This window comes from Stenella coeruleoalba (genome assembly GCF_951394435.1).
Source record: "Stenella coeruleoalba genome assembly, chromosome: 10".
In the NCBI taxonomy this organism is placed as follows: Eukaryota; Metazoa; Chordata; class Mammalia; order Artiodactyla; family Delphinidae; genus Stenella; species Stenella coeruleoalba.
This window is the reverse complement of record NC_137156.1, coordinates 18,401,266-18,419,738: the sequence shown is the minus strand read 5'-3', so window position 1 is coordinate 18,419,738 and position 18,473 is coordinate 18,401,266. Positions and strand designations below refer to the sequence as shown.

The 18,473-nt window shown below is 34.3% G+C and overlaps 1 protein-coding gene across 34 annotated transcripts in view; it reads right to left on the bottom strand.

Annotated features, from left to right (window-relative positions):
- LOC307193308 (uncharacterized protein) overlaps positions 1-18,473 on the bottom strand; it is a 1,334,119-nt gene that overhangs the window by 22,022 nt on the left and 1,293,624 nt on the right. For all 34 annotated transcript variants that reach the window (XM_079935107.1, XM_079935085.1, XM_079935089.1 and 31 more), the window contains one exon: positions 18,232-18,275. The gene's annotated coding sequence lies outside the window, so the exon portion shown is untranslated. The remainder of the gene's footprint in view (positions 1-18,231; positions 18,276-18,473) is intronic.

Sequence of the window (18,473 nt, the reverse complement as noted above, 5' to 3'; positions counted from 1 at the left end):
GATTTGAGATCTAGCCCCTAACTCCAGACACTACTCTTTCCAATATCAAGAACTTTTCTGTTAGCCATGAGAAACGTCCCTATTTCAATTTATTAATTTTAACATTTCTTCTTTATAAGTATATAATGTGCTATTTCTTTTTATTCTGCTATTATTGTTCTTTAGCATGGAATAATATATTCAGGTAGACAATGAAACAGACTCCAAAATTATTTGGAAGGAAATGCAAGAAACAGTGGGCAAGTGACAGGTTATGAGTAGGACTTCATCAGACAGCTGTGGTACAGCCACAGTCCCCAAGCACCATGAACAATGTTCTATTGGAGGAATGATTACTGGCTTGCATCATTATTCTCATCCTGGAGGTATAATGTACAACAGTCAAGTGCTTCCTTAGGATTGATGCTGAGCAATATAATATAGCTCACTTCATTTAATCTACATTAAACGGAGCACAATTTACTAGGTTTTCTTATACTTTCTTTTCTTAGCCTTAGTAGAAATCGCCTCAGATGGACTCATTGACCGTCCATCATAAATCAGCCCTTTATTGGTGAAGAGGTGAGGTGGGTTAACAATGGATTTACTTGTAAATTGAGAAAGAGATAAATCTTTGCTCCCTCAAGGGTAGCAGTGTATTTATAGGTTGGAAGGCAGTACCACTTTCCAAAAAGCGCTTTATTGGAAGGTAAAGTCTTCAAGACCTTCGGTGTTTATGATCTCTGAAGCTTGTGTATCTGCAGAATTGTGGTAAAATACACTAATAAAGTAAAATAGGATTTTGCTTTATATTTGCCTGTGTTACCACTTGAAGTACTTGTACAGGTAGAATAGAGGCTCCATAAAATAAACTCATAAGCTGAAACTTAATTCTTTGGGGAAATCTGTCACTTTTATTTACAGGTCTATAAGCCTAGCAGATAAAAATAACTAAGAGAAAATACTGCAAATATACTTCATATCACTCTGCAATCAAAGTCCCTGTATGATCTGTAAGCATTTCCATCCCATAAACTGTCTGGCCATCATTGTTGACTTGAATGAGTGAAATTACCTCTTTGTTGCAATAATCTAAATCTACTTAGAGGATAAGAAAAACATGGGATAGGCTGAGTCTTTAAGCTGGTTTATGATTATATTATGACACACTGAAATGTTCTTCTTGACGGCAAAATGACAGAATTATTTTAGAAATTTGCAATATAGAAAGCAAATAAATTGGGGATATCAAATAATGATAGATATTTCAGAGCAATATTAAAGTCCACATTACATTAAAAAAAAATAACATGGAGAGTTTCTTCTAACAAGAATCAAGCACTTTATACATTTTGAAAGAACTGACTAAATCAGTTTTGGACATTCTGATCTATTTCCATTACATCTAAGTTAGCTTTTTGGATATCCTAAGGTATTTCTATTCTACCATAATGCATACAAACAAAAACAACTTTGGTAGAATATCAAGAATTTGAATATTAACTGACCATTAAATATGTAATATGTTCTGCACAAATACACTACACTGAGTCATTTATTCACATAGTAATGAGATGAGCTGTGATATCAGGTGGAAGATTGACAACATGCTCCATGCTGGCAACTCTCTAGAGGGTCTACTTGACATCTCAAACTTATCATTTAGAGCTGACTTCCTGATGTACATACACTCTTGGTTACCTACTCCATCCACAGACTTCCCATCTCAGCTGATGGCAGTTCCATCTTTCTAGTTGTTCAGGCCAAATACCTTGAAGTTACTCTTGACTTTGCTTTTTCGCTCACACACATATTCGATGTGTGTCAGCAAATTCTGTTTCACTTTTGAAACAGGATCATAATGTGCTGCCCCCTTGGTTCAGCCACTGTCATCTCTTACCTTAACTAGCATGGCTTTCTTCTTGGACTCTTTGCCCTCCTCCCTCACCCACAGATAGAGTAACGCTTTCAACGCAACAGATGAAGTGATCTTTATAAAGCCTAAGTCAGCTCGTGTCTCTCCTCTGCTTAAATTACCCTGGTGACCCCCCATGTCACTCAGAAGCAGCAGCCAGTGAACTATCACTTCTTTATCCCTCCAACCTCATCACCTACTACTCTTCCCTGATCCCTCTGATCCAGTCACTCTGGTGTTCTTGTTCTAGGTCATGTACTTTCTGGCATTTTGCACTAGGTTTTCCCTTTTCCCTCAAATATCTAAATGGTTAAATCCCTCAATCTTTGCTCAACTGTTACTTCTTAATGTGGTCCATGCTGATAATCATATTTTAATTACTGTTTATCTTCATGCCAGATTTCTCATTTATTGCTCTTTTAATCTTTACATAATAATTACCACTTTCAAACATGTTATCCTCATTTATTTATCCTTTACTTATTATGATTACTGTTCATTAGCTTTTTCTTCTCATTAGAACGTAAGTCTCTTGAAGGCTCAGATTTCTTTTCCCCCCTCCGCAGGTTGGAGGAGCTTCACTTGTGTTAAGTATTTAAAACTGCCCTTTGCATATGGTAGGGGTTCAATATATTCTTATTGAAAGATAAAATGAATACTGAAACTATTTAAATCTAAGAGCTGTGCTCCAAAAACAATTTTTTTTTTTTTTTTGACCACTATCTTGCTATAACCAGGTTCAATCCAAAAAATGCCATATACCTCTAGAAGAAAAGTCAGAGGTTTGGATTTCTGAAGATGTTCACAAACGTAGGCTCATTAAAATATTATAAAGGATCAAAAATTGATATGGTCTCATAAAGACAATGAAATCCCCAAGGGTGTACACAGATCCATGTAATGTAAAGGTGCAACCAGAAGAGAGTTCATGTCTTCTGACTCCTGGTTCTTCTGACGATTCCATCACACTGGTGAGGTAGCGTTCACAATGTGGTTGTCCTGATCTGTGTTTCTGGGAGTTTTTGTGCAGGTCTGAACCTCAGTTGAGATTAGTTTCTAATCTACACATCTTCCTAGAGCTCGATAATAACAAATAGCATTACACTCCACCCAAACCTTTTCAAGCCAGAAGTCCAGCTAATCCTGTTTTCTTCTTTTATCCATGTATGCTCTCCCCCCCAACCAGGAAAACATTTAAATGGTAAAAAAGTCCTATTAGTATTTTCTAAATTTTTCTTGATTGCACTCACCAATTCCACTCTCTTTGCTAGTTCCCTAATTCAGAAAAGAGGCATCTCTCTCCTAGCTTTCTGGAAAGAATACACATCCTTTTTTCTTCCTTCCTGTTACAATAAAGGGGCCCGTGTATTTTTCCAATCCAAGGTGACTTCCTCTGTGGACAATATGGATTCCTCTCTTCCCTTCCTCTCAAGTACATTTTGCTGTGGTATATCCCTTCCTCCCTTTGGTATCCTCTTCCTTTCAACTGATCTTCCCCACTGGCTTTGAAACAGGTGTCAATCCCTTTTTTACTACAAACTAAAATAAAGTCAAACAGCCACCTTTTTCTAAACTACTTCCTTTTCCATTTACTACCATATCTCCTTTCTGGAAAAAGTTGTTATGCACCATCTGTGTCTTCATTTTATCACTTTTTGCTCTTTTCTCAACCATCTCCAATCAGGCTTTTACCCTCATCACTTCTCCATATGGCTCCTGCTATATCATTACACAATTTATATGTCAAAAATCAAACAGATATTCTCCATTTTTTAACTTACTGGATTTTTCTTTAAAATTTTGTTAAATATTGAATAAAAAATATGTATTAATATGTATGAAAGATATTTAATAGCAATATACCCAACACAGAGATTATGAAACACAATTCTACCATGATATTTGAAGTCCCCATTGCGTCTCTCCTTAGATGCATTATCAAAAAAAAATTAAAGCAGATAACCTAATAATTTTTTTTTTATAAAGGCTTACTTTCACTGGTCAATTGTAAGGAATTTCTGATTTCTGGTGATTACGTTTTTCTACTAAGCAATCTTACAGCGTTCTTATTTTTAAGGTACTTGTATCAATAATATATTCATCCTTTTTTTGAATTTAATAATACTTCGTGTTGCAAAAGCCTCAAAATATATTTTTTTATTGACTGCTATTATGTGACTAGTATTTAAAAAAATCCGTCTAGTTAACTTGCTTCAGCTGAGCTGAATGAACCTGTCCTCAGACTAGATGACAAATAAGAAGCTTAATAAATGAAGGAGGTGCTGCCCTCAGGAAGACAATTCCTATTCCTCCTATTTTAAAATACAGTTTTCTCTGATGAGACTAACATTCTAGCTTAATTTCATTTCAAAACCATTAACATTCTGTTCTGTCTGTATGTTGCCAAACATCTGGGGTGAAAATTGGGGGGGAAAAAACTCATTCATATTTTCCCCTTGAATCCAGAAAGAAGATTAGCACTTTAAAAATAAAATTGCCAAATAAAATTCACAACATTCAACCATATATTTGGCAGGGTTTGTAGATACCGCTGCCATGGAAACAAATAGCAAGACAATGCACAAAAAATATATGTAATTCCCTGTATTAGTCAGCTTTTACTAGGTTATTCTATAGTAAAAAATGTTATTTCTGTGGTAATAAAGACCCTGAAAATTCAATACCGTACAACAACAATAGTTTATTTCTTGACCACAATATATATTCACCATGGGTTAGCTGAGATCCTGCTCCCAAAATTCTTCATTCTGAATACATAAGGCTCGGCCTCTACCAAGTTATGTTGGCTTCACGGAAAAAAGAAAAGAAAAAAGAAGAAGCACACAATTGCTCTTAAGACTTTTGGTAGAAAGTGATATATGTCAGGTTCATTCACATTTCACTGGCCAAAGCCAGTCTGACATCCATGTCTCAGGGAGCTATACTTCTCTCACAAGAAGGGAAAGAACGTAATGGGGAACAATAACAAAATCTGACACACATCACCCAGTGTAGAAGATTATGATTATTACTTCATGGACACAAAAAAATTTGAAGTCAGTTTTTTCCCTGGAGGCTGAATCAAAAAAGTGGGTTCAACTAGCAGTGCTGCTGGTAATATTTAGCTCATTTTTAGCAAGTAATGTTTGTTTACTCTGTGCTGGGCACAGTGCTAGTGCATTCCATTTAGTATCAGTCCTGGTAGAATGATATTCCTATTTTTTGGTGAGGACACTGAGACTTTAAGACTTAATTTCCAAGTCAGTTGTCTATCATTTATTTTCTGTATTTTCTTAGGAGTCTGAGATTATACCCAGGCAGCCTATTTTTCTTAACCCCTCTGAAACTTAGCAGGTCATAAAGACAAAAAAATAAAGGAATTGAACAAGGTGATTTCTAAGTTATCTTTGGTTCTAAAAATCTATATTGCTGTCACACTGATAGCTTTTCAAATGAATGAATTTGGAATTTACAAGGTAAATATATCTTTGACTAATTATAAAAACACAAGCTATCTCTTCTGAATCTGCTCTGATGCCCAGAAATAAACGCAGTAGGCCCGGTGAGAAAACAGCAGTGGTTTACCAAGTCTAGAGCATCTTTCATACATTTCACTCATGGGCACATTTCTAGGCAAAAAAGTGGAACTAAATAAATCTTTACGGAATAGAGTGATAATATGAATTAATAAATGAATTCATGATGGAATGTATCCCTTTCATGTCCCATATCTATTTCTTTAATTCAGTAGTTATTGGTAAAATAACCACTATTTAACAACTTCATTGTTTTTTCTGGTTTTAGGAGTCTATATTATATTCAGCCTCCTAGGCCAAACTAATACTATTCAACACCAAAATATGTTCAGAGAAGAAATGAATTATCAGATATGGGAGGTTTGCCAAATACATATATAATTACTCTTTCCTTATATCCAAATACATATATACCAATGTGCTATATTTAGTACCATAAAACACCAAAATATATTGAAGGATTAACAGCCATTAATAGCAATATCACCAAAGTAGTTATTCTTTATCATTTTCTAGCAAATAACTGAGCACTAACAGGCTCAGAAATAGGTCTGAAAAAGAGAATCTTTCAGAAAAGTTATGCCCAAATAGCTGTAATTATTGGAAAACCAAGAATCAGGTGACAGAAATGTATAAAAGTAAATTAAAAGCTTTATCTATAAGGAAGTTCGATATAAAACATATATAAAATTTAAAGAAATATCAATATTTCTTTAATATTTCATATAAATTATATTTTATATAAATTATATATATTTATACCTAATTTTTATATTTTATGTATCAAATCTGTATTACCTATGTTGTATTATACATAGAAAAATATAAAATATACATAATAGGAAGAAATAAATGGAAAATGTAGTTAAAGAAATTATATCTATTTACAATAGCATCCAAGGATAACAAACATCTAGGAATCTAACAATTGTTTTGAAATGCTTCTACAGGGGCTTCCCTGGTGGCGCAGTGGTTGAGAGTCCGCCTGCCGATGCAGGGGACACGGGTTCGTGCCCCGGTCTGGGAGGATCCCACATGCCGCGGAGCGGCTGGGCACGTGGGCCATGGCCGCTGAGCCTGCGCTCCGCAACGGGAGAGGCCACAGCAGTGAGAGGCCCAAGTTAACGCAAAAAAAAAAAAAAAAAAGAAAGAAAGAAATGCTTCTACAAATAAAATAAAATATATGAAGATATATAGAGAGATAAATAATATTTAAGAAGAGGACAATATGTTTAATAGTTTGGTCCTTCTGAAAGTCAATGAAATGCAAATCAAGACCAAAATGCAATGCCATTTTATGCCAGGCCAACTGGTAAAAATTAAAAGTGTGACAATACAACCCTCAGTTAACGTAATACTCAACTGTGAAAGCTGAAAGCTTTTCTGAAGAACTGAATAGACATTTTTCCAAAGAAGACATACAGATAGCCAAAAGGCACACGAAAAGATGTTCAGTATCGCTAATCATCAGAGAAATGCAAATCATAATCACAATGAGATATCGCATCACACCTGTCAGAATGGCTGTCATCAGAAAGTCTACAAATAACTAATGTTGGTGAGGGTGTGGGGAAAAGGGAACCTTCGTACACTGTTGGCACTACAGTAAATTGGTGCAGCCACTGTGGAAAACAGTATGCAGGTTCCCCAAAAGACTAAAAATAGAACTATCATATGATCCAGCAATTCCACTCATGGGAACATATCCAAAGAAAACAAAAAAAACTAATTCAGAAAGGTATATGCACTCTGATGTTCAAAGCGGCATCATTTACGATAACCAAGATGTGGAAGCAACCTAAGTGTCCATTGACAAATGAATGGACAAAGAAGATGAAAAACAATGAATTTCATCCACTTATATATGCCACTGTGGTACATCTATGATACAGAATACCATTCACTAGTAAAAATGAATGGACTATTGATTGACACACACAACATCCTGGATGAATATCCAAATAATTATTTTGCATTAGAAGAGTCAATCTCAAAAAGTAATGGACAGTTTATGTACATATAATCTTTTTTTTAAAAACATTTTGTTGGAGTGTAATTGCTTTACAATGTTGTGCCAGTTTCTGCTGTATAACAAAGTGAAAAATATGTATACATATATCCCCATATCCCCTCCCTCTTGCATCTCCCTCCCACCTTCCCTATCCCACCCCTCTAGGTGGTCACAAAGCACCGAGCTGATCTCCCTGTGCGAAGCTGCTGCTTCCCACTAGCTATCTATTTTACATTTGGTAGTGTATATATGTCAGTGCTACTCTCTCACTCTGTCCCTGCTTACCCTTCCCCCTCCCCGTCTCCTCAAGTCCATTCTCTACATGTGTCTTTATTCCTGACCTGTCCCTAGGTTCATCAGAACTTTTTCTTTTTTTAGATTCCATATATATGTGTTAGCATATGGTATTTGTTTTTCTATTTCTGACATCACTCTGTATGACAGACTCTATGTCCATCCACCTCACTACAGATAACTCAATTTCATTTCTTTTTATGGTGGAGTAATATTCCATTTTATATAAGTGCCACATCTTTACCTATTCATCTGTCAATGGACACTTAGGTGGCTTCCATGTCCTGGCTATTGTAAATAGTGCTGCAATGAGCACTGTGGTACATGTCTCTTTTGGAATTATGGTTTTCTCGGGGTATATGCCCAGTAGTGGGATTGCTGGGTCATATGGTAGTTCTATTTGTAGTTTTTAAGGAAACTCCATACTGTTCTCCATAGTGGCTGTATCAATTTACATTCCCACCAACAGTGCAACAGGGTTCGCTTTTCCCCATACCCTCTCCAGCATTTATTGTTTGTAGATTTATTCTGACCAGTGTGAGGTAATACCTCATGGTAGTTTTGATTTGCATTTCTCTAATGATTAGTGATGTTGAGCCTCCTTTCATGTGTTTGTTGGAAATCTGTATATCTTCTTCGGAGAAATGTCTATTTAGATCTTCTGCCCATTTTTGGATTGGGTTGTTTCTTTTTTGATATTGAACTGCATGAGCTGCTTGTATATTTTGGGGATTAATCCTTTGTCAGCTGCTTCATTTGCAAATATTTTCTCCCATCCTGAGGGCTGTCTTTTCGTCTTGTTTATGGTTTCCTTTGCTGTGCAAAAGCTCTTAAGTTTCATTAGGTTCCATTTGTTTATTTTTGTTTTTATTTCCATTTCTCTAGGAAGTGGGTCAAAAAGGATCTTGCTGTGATTTATGTCAAAGAGTGTTCTTCCTATGTTTTCCTCTATGAGTTTTATAGTGTCTGGCCTTACATTTAGGTCTTTAATCCATTCTGAGTTTATTTTTGTGTATGGTGTTAGGAAGTGTTCTGATTTCATTCTATGTACATATAAACTTGAAATGAAAAAAATTACAGAAAGAGAAAAGATTAGTGGGTTCCAGTGGTTAAAGAAGAGGCAGATGAGAAATGGTTGTGGCTATAAAAGGGCAAAATGAGGCTTCCTTGTGCTGATGGAAATGTTCTGTATCTTAAGTATGTTAATATCTGTATCTTGGCTGTAATCGTGTGTTATAATTTTACAAAGTGTTACTGTTGAAGGAAATTAGGTAAAGGGTATAGAATATCTCTCTCTGTTATTTCTTATAAGTGCATGTGAACCTACAACTATCTCAAAAATTTTAATTTAAAACAGCTGTATTCAAATTAAATAAAAAGTAAATGGTATAATTATCCCAATTAAAAGGAAGATATTGTTAGCTTAGATAATATAGTGAGACTCAACACATGGTACCTATAAGAAACCCAGTTTAAATATAAAGACAGAAATGAGTTACTGTTTTGTTTTTTTTTTTTTTTTGCGGTACGCGGGCCTCTCACTGTTGTGGCCTCTCCCGTTGCGGAGCACAGGCTCCAGACGCACAGGCTCCGGACGCGCAGGCTCAGAGGCCATGGCTCACGGGCCTAGCTGCTCCACAGCATGTGGGATATTCCCAGACTGGGGCACGAACCCGTGTCCCCTGCATCAGCAGGCGGTCTCTCAACCACTGCGCCACCAGGGAAGCCCTGAGTTAATGTTTTAAAATGGAAAAATGTATGTCATCCTAACTCTAATCAAAGAAAGCTGAAGGTGTTACATTAACATCAGACAAAGTAGACTTAAGAAAGAAGAATATTATCAGAAATAAATTCATTTCATAATGATCAAGAAGTCAGTTCATCAAGAAGACATAAAAGTTATCAATGCTTATGTAACTAATAACAGACCTTCAACTATATAAAGCAAAAGCCAATAGAAATGCAAGGAGAAATAGAAAAATCCATAAATACAATAACATCACAATACACTTCTTTCAATAGGTGATTGAGCAAGTTGATAGAAAACCAGTAAGGATGTAGAAACTTGAATGATACTCTCAACCCAATTTACTTAATTATTAACTTTAGAATATTCTACTTGATGATAGAAAAATACACATTATTTTCAAGTGAACACTGAATATTTATCAAAAAGAACTTATCTTGGACCATAAAACATGTCTTAAAATATCTCGCATGATTCGAATTATACAAAGTATTTTCGTTAACCACAGTGGGATCATATTAGAAATCAATAAGAGAAGGAGAGTCAAGTGCTTCCTACATAATTAGAAACTAAACAATACAGTTCTAAATAACTCATATGTCAAAGAAGAAATGAAAAGGGAAAGTAGAAAGTATTTTGAATTCAATGAAAATAAAGATACAATACATCAAAATATGATATGCCACTAAGGCAATGCTTAAGGGAAAATTTTACGGTACAAAACGCCTATACTAGGAAAAAAGAGGTGTCAAAACAATTATTTCAGTTTCCACCTTAAGCAAGTAGAATAGAAGCAAACTGAACCTAAAGTTAGCAGGAGTGATGAAAAATACAGATCAGAACAAAAATCAATAAAAACAAACAAACAAAAACCTCTTGAGAAAATGGAGAAAATGGATAAACTTCTAGCCAGATTGATAAGGGAAAAAATTAAAAATTACCAATATTAGGAATGAGAAAAGTGCCACTACTAAGATTCTACAGATAATAAAAGAATAATAAGGGAATAGTATGAACAATTTAATGCAAATAAACTTGACAATTTAGAAAAATGGACAAATTTTTGAAAAATGTAAACCATCAAAGCACATTCAAGAAGAAAGAGGTAACCTGAACAGCCCTGTATCTATCAAAGAAATTGGAGATGTAGCTAAACCTTCCCACAGAAAATTCCAGGCCCATATGGACCCAACATTGTTTTATCAAATATTTAAAGAAAAAAATAACATTAGCAAAACCAGAGATATTACAAGAAAACTACAGTTTTTATTTTTAGCAAAATTATTAGCAAGATTTTTGCAAATGGAATCATAGAGAAAGAGGGAGAGAGAGAAAGAGAATAATATACCAATATCAAGTGGAATTTACCCCAGGAATGCAGGGTTGATTTAACATTTGAAAATTAATCAATATAATTCTCCTATTAATAGACTCAAAAAGAAAACCCATCTGACTATCTCAATAGAGGAAGGAAAACCATTTCACAAAATCTAACATCCATTTCTGATTAAAAAAACAAACTCTCAGAAAACTAGGAGTATAAGGAATTTCTTCAACCTGAAAAAGGATATCTAAGAAAAACCCATAGCTAACATCATACTTAATGGAGAAATTTTAAATGCCTTCTCCCTAAGATCAGGAACACTAATAAAAAAAATCAGAACTTGAATTTTTAAGAAACACCATTTAAAATAGCAAAAACTATTAAATACTTAGGAATAAGTCTGGAAACAAAGCACATATCTGAAAAGAGGTTAACATCCAAAGTGTATAAAGAATTCATACAACTCAATAGCGAAAAACAAACAAAAAAAAAAACCCAAAAACCCAAAACAAAAAACAAATAATCTGGTTACAAATAGGCAAAGGACCTGAATAGACATTTTTCCAAAAAAGATATTCAAATGACCAAGAGACACATGAAAGAGTTTTTCAACATCACTGATCATCAGGGAAATGCAAAACCGCAAAGTGATTCCACCTCGCACTTGTTAGAATGACTATTATCAAAAAGATAAGAGATAACAAGTGCTGGTGAGGATGTAGAGTAAGGAGAACTCTTGTACACTGTTGGTAGGGATGTCAGTTGGTGCAGTCACTATGGAAAAAAGTATAGAGTGTCCTCAAAAAATTAATAGTAGAACTACCATATGATCCAATAATTCCACTTCTGGCTATACATCCAAAGAAATAAAGTCACTGTCTTAAAGAGATATCTGCTCCCCCGTGTTTACTGCAGCATTATATACAATAGCCAAGTGTCCGTCAATGGATGAATAGATAAAGCAAATACGGTATACACATATAATGAAATATTACTCAGCCATCAAAAGAAGGAAATCCTGCCATTTGTGACAGCATGAATGAATCTTGAGAATATTATGCTAGGTAAAATAAATTAGACAATAAAAGATAAATACTATATGATCTCACACGTGAAATCTAAAAAAACCAAACTTACAGAAACAGAGAACAGATTGGTGGCTGCAAGAAGTTGGGTTTGGGGAGTAATGGGTGATGGTGGTCAAAAGATACCAATATCTAGTTATAAGATAAATAAATTCTGGGGATGTAATGCACAGCTTGGTGACTAGAGATAACACTGTATTGTGCATTTGAAAGGTGCTAAGAGAGTAGCAGGTCTTAAAGTTCTCATCACAAGAAAAAAATTGTGATTATTTGAGGCGATGGATATTAAGTAAACCTACTATGGTAATCATTTTACAACATATACATATTAAATCATTATTTTGTATACATTAAAGTTATACAATGTTATAGGTCAATTGCATCTAAATAAACCTTGGGGGGGGGAAATGTGCAGTTTATTTTATGTCAATTACATCTCAATAAAGCTGTGGAATAAATGAAAGTAAGAAAAGGTAAAAATATATTTGGGAGGATGCTTACCCCAGCAGAGACAGTTAGATGTATGCATTGTGAGAAGACCTTAAGGTTAACTGCATTTTATTGGTAAGATCCTAGTTTTTGTGTTAAGTGGTGTGTTCATGGGTGCTTCTTATATTATTAAAAATAATATAATGATTAGAAAATACCAGGACGGAATGATTCAATGATGAGATTACATTTTAAAACAATGGTTGTAATGTTTAATCTGATTCTCTCCATGTCCCCCTAAAAGATAATAATAATTATTATTATTTCCAGTCTATTCAAATGTTGTTAAAACTTCACAGTAAATTAAAGCAAGAAATTAAGTTCCGCATTATCTTGGAGTAGAAGACTATTTTTAATTCTATTTTAAGTTTTGATCTAGAGGGAAATAATAATCCACTCAGTTTCCTCAAGGATATGCTTTTAAGTATTTTGGCAGTTATACTCTGGGATATTTTTGTGTTTAAAAATGGTCAAGTCTGGTACAAGGAGAATGTCACATGAAAAATCACTTTTTAAAATGGGTTGCAGGATGCTGTATCTCACCTATGACCTATGCCATTTCTTTGTGCATTCAGACATGAAACTTAACAATCTAGACTGCAAAGAGTAGCTTTAATGCCCTGACTTTTGGGAAAGGTGGAAAGATATTAGCCTTATATTGCCTTATTTTTTCTTGTGGTGAAGGGTGGAGTGATGTGTAGATGTGTGATGTTTTTCCGAGGTTTCTGGCAAGTGTCACACCTCTGACCATGATCTCAACTGGGGAGCTTGAGCCAAATATTCCCCCATTCGTTTTTCTCCTCTAATATATGGGCTTGTAGCAGACCTTAAATCATGGTTTGGTAATGTATTTAAAGTTATGACTTTAATGGTCCTGAAATGCTCAGTTTTTGCTAGAAAGATAATGAAATAAACTAATAGCTATGAATTCTTCAAAACAGATGTTGGTGGAGGGCTTTTCTCATTGCACAAATCCAGGCAGAAATTCACCTAGATTACAATCTGGAAGATGGCCCTGGAGTTGTATAACCATTCAGCCTTTAATGGTTAGAGAAAAGCTTAAGATATATCAGAAGTCAGTATGTAACCTTTTATGCTGATTACTAAATTTTACTCTCCAGGAGTAAAATTAATTGGTAGTTAGTCAAGAGATCATTACATGAGTTTTCTGATTTTATGAATCTTTATATTTGGCATTTTTAGTAAAATGATTTGGTAAAATTATTTCCTAACAAGTTTTGAACACATAAAAGTAACCTACTGTTCATAATTTTGAAAATACTCAAAATCTTGCACAAGAAATCTTGGAAATAAATTGCCATTTTGTATCCATCAGTGTTGCCACTTCTTTCCACCATTTTTCAAATAACAATTGACAACCTATGTTTCCAAAACAAACAAATAAAACAAAAAAATCCCAGCAGCTGAGAACAGAGCTATGAAATGGGGCACAAGAGGTTTTCAACACTCTCCAACCTTGCCTGCTCCCTCCTTGTACCATGTATATCCATTTATCAGATGGCCTTCTAGCGGGAAGAGTGCCTTGATCTTTACAAAAGTCACAGAAAAATATTAGTGGAGCAGATACAGTCTCCTCTGATACAACTGGCCCTGTGCCATATTTGACATTCCTCTGTATGTCTAATGCCTCATCACATTTTTAATTATTTCATTGGGATAAGCAAGGAAATGCTTACTTCTAGAGGCAGAATTACTATATATAATCAAATTTATAATTTTTATGGCATTAGCTTTATGTTGCCCAATTGCCCATCGGAAAAGTTATACTTCATTAAGTGAAAAATCAGTTGTCTTTAACTCTAACCAGCACCGTGCCTTGTCATTTTTGCCACTTCTATTTGATTTCTATAAAATAAAACCCAGAGATGTAGGTTATTAGGTAGCTTGGTCATGTGTCTTCCGCTACAACTTCCATGAAAAACTCTCTAATTGACTAGCATTTGAATACGAAGTTCAGTATTACGTATCAAAGTGTAATGGAAATATTTACCCAGAGTGTTCTAACACTAAGCAGAAATTCTGACTCTAGGAGATCAAGAATTCAGCTCCTGTGCTTCCCTGGTGGTACAGTGGTTGAGAGTCCGCCTGCCGATGCAGGGGACATGGGTTTGTGCCCCGGTCCGGGAAGATCCCACGTGCCGCGGAGCGGCTGGGCCCGTGAGCCATGGCCACTGAGCCTGCGCGTCCGGAGCCTGTGCTCCGCAATGGGAGAGGCCACAACAGTGAGAGGCCCGCGTACCGCAAAAAAAAAAAAAAAAAAAAAAAAAAAAAGAATTCAGCTCCTTCTCTTATTCTTTAACATGATAACTTCTACTTTCCTTCAGAAATAATTTTCAGTATTGACTGATATGGCATAAGTGAATCTGCATTACTTATAGGAAATCTGATAGTATGTGCTCCACCTACTAATCTGATAGCAATACGCAGTGCCCCGCAGTGACGGAAACTCATCAGCATATTGCAGAGAAACTGGTGTTAAAATTCAGCAAGTCTAATAAAAATTCATTAGATTAAATAATAAAAATGAAAATAATATTCAGTAAGAAACTAAACCTTAGTCTTTAAACTTCTCAGCAAGATTGATAAATTAGAATGACATGAGTAGGGAAGAAGCCACAGAAAAGAATGACATTAGCTAGATTCCCTTTCCACTAGAATTTTCACTTAAAAAATATTCAGTGAAAAATTTATGCACATGTACACAGGCATATCTGCCTGTGTACACACACACATACTTTCTCAAAACTCCAAATATTGTCTGCATAAGTTTTTTATCTTTTGTTTGACAAAACATATATCCATCTTTTTTCAGTGCAGTCCTAAGTCTTGGGTAGCTTATATACTTGATAAGCATTTTAGATAGGGATGGCTTAAATATTTATATATGTCCATACCATTTATTCTCCCATGTATTTAACATAAATCTTATTTTTGAAATTAATTCCTTTTGCTCCAGCTACCTTTTTTTTTTTTCCTGTGACGTCTAGTTTTTTCAACAACTAGTTTTACTAATCAATTCTGCAAATTCTATTATCAGTTAAATTGCTAAGTAAGGTACTATGGATGATTGGCTCAAAAGTATCAGAAATATCACTATGATCAGAAAGTATGGCTCTAATTATATTCTTGACAGTCCAATCTTTATGTAAGAAAGGCTGTACCATATCTTCTATGATACAGGACCTTGCAGTATTTACCAAACAATTTAGGTGGATGGACGAGAAGGAGTTTAATTCAGAAATATCTATCAACAGGCAAATTTCCCCTCTTCATTTCTCATATTTCTAAAGGGTTCATTATTATTAGAATTAAAGCAAGGATACACCTTGCAATTTCTCTGGTTCCTTGGGTATTTATACATGGCTATAGCATTCGTATTGCCCCAGAGGGACTTTGTTTCTCAGGTTCCATTTATTGATAGAAACTTGGGAAAAAGATAACTAGGCAACTATACTCATTTAGAGAATTAGGTAATCGGCCACCAAAGTTCAAATATTCTTGGATTGTTCGCATTTCTTGTGTTTTAAGAAATAATGATCAGTGTTCCATTTCTGGTACAACCAAGAACTCTTCTACAGGATCTAATCCTACTGCAGATAAGAATTACAAACTCTGGGCAATTTTTTAAAATAAATAATGATGCTAAAAGTGAACAACAGCAGACAAATTCTGGAGTAAAATTTTGGAAAAAAGGGGTAGCTCATATGATTTTTATGTCTAAGGCTTTTTGTCAACGTTAGCTGCATACATAGCAGCTAAAATTTTGATAGAAAACCTAGGAATTTTGTGCCTTGAAGAGCCAGAGAACAGAATTTGAGGCAACTAACAGCTATTTAAAAGTGAGAGGGCACAGATGTAGAGAACAAATATATGGACACCAAGTGGGGAAAGTGGCAGGGGGGTGGGTGGTGGTGGGATGAATTGAGAGATTGGGATTGACATATATACACTCATAGGTATAAAACATCACTAAGAAGAACTTGCTGTATAAAACTAAATTAAATTAAATTAAAAAAATAAAAGTGAAAGGGATTCAATAAAGTTGAGAACTAGAGAAATAAATCCCTATATTTTGTGTGTAAACTCTGCCTAAATTAGTTTCACTCCTGAACTACACATGCTTCTGATAGCCCTCAGATAAGGATAAAGAGACAAAACTAAACTGAGATTTGAGATACAAAATTTGGAATTGAATTCCTAGAAGTAAATCACCTGCTAAAATAACAAAATTTTAAATGTTTTCAAGTGAATAAAACAGAGTCCTCAGCCTTCACAGCATATCAATGCTCAAAATGCAATCCAAAATTACTCTGCATATGAAGAACCAAAAAGATTTGACCCATTTTGAATAGAAAAGAATCCTGAGATAATCCATGTTACAATTAGCAGACAAGTATTTTTAATAGCAATTATAAAAATATTCAAGGATATAACTGAAAGTATGCTCACAGTGAAATAGAAGAGAAATAGAAACTATAAAAGGAAACAGATGGGCATTATTTACATGAAAAATACAATATCTGAAAATTTTAAAAAAGAAACCCAACAAATAATATGGATGAGAGAAAGTCAGTGAACTTGGAGAGAAAAAAAACAGAGAAAAATTGAAAAAAAACAAAGCCTCAAGAGTATGTGGAACTAAATCAAAAGATCTAACATATATGTAATTGGAGTCCCAGCAGAATACAAGAGAGAGAATTGAGCAGACAACGTATTTGCAGAAATAATATCCATTATTGTCTTCATTTGGTGAAATATATAAATTTAAAGAGGAATGAAGTTTTGCAAACATCAAGCAAGATAATTATGAAGAAAACCATGCCCAAGGCACATCATAGTCAAAACACTAAATGCTAAATATAGACAAAATCTTGAAAGGAGACAAAGAAAAACAACACGTTACCTACAGAGGAACAATAACATGGATTTCTCCTCAGAAAATATACAGGTGAGGAAGCAGTGAACCAACATCTTGAAAGTTATTAAAGAAAAAAATGAATTCTATATGCCAAAAAATTATCCTTTAAGAATAAATGTGAAATGAAACCATTTTTAAATAAAGAAGAAAAATTAAGATAATTTATATCCAGCAGCCCAGCATTACAAGAAATGCTAAAGGAATTCTTCAGAACAGTTTAAAAAAAACATTACTACATTGTCCTGTGGGGCTTATATTTTCATGTGTATGTGATATATATGACAACTATAGCATAAAAGATGGCTGCACAATTTCTCCATTTTACATAAAATGGTATAGTAACATTAAGTAGAATGAAAAATAAAGAATGTTTACTGTAATATTTACAGCAACCACTAAAAATAATGTAAAAAGTCAAGCCAAAAAAGCTGATACATTAAAATTAAATTCTAATGATTCTTAAATAATCCAAAAAAATGCAGGAAAGGAAGAACAAAAAAATAGAAGTAACAGAAAACAAATAGCCAAGGATATATATAAATCACAACTATGTCAATAATTACATTAACTATTAATGGACTAAGCACTCTAATTAAAAGTCAATGATTATCAGAATGGATAAAGAAACAAGATTCAACTATCTGTTATCTACACGAGTTTCCCTTTAAATATAAAGACATAGATAAGTTGAAAGCAAATGGATGGGAAAAGGTTATGCCATGCTTACAGTATGCCTAAGAAGGTCAGAGTGGCTATGTTATCATCAGATGATCTAATTTTTAAGAGAAAAGTATTTCTAGAGGTAAACAGGGAAATTCTTATAGATAACAGATAATTGTTCATGTGCTTAATAACAGAACTTCAAAACATATGGAGAAATTAACAGAATTAAAGAGACAATTTCACACTTACCATTAGAGATTTTAACACCATTCTCTCAGGAATTAATAGAACACCTAAACAAAAACAAAAATCAATAGGTTGTTTTAGTAACAGTGTCACCCACCTTGCCCTAACTGATATTTATAGAACACTGCACTCAACAACTAGAGAAACATATTATTTTCACGAGCACTTAGTATGTTCACCAAGACGGAAATTATGCAAGAAAATAAAGCAAATCCCGATTCATTTAATTAAATCATGCAGAGTAT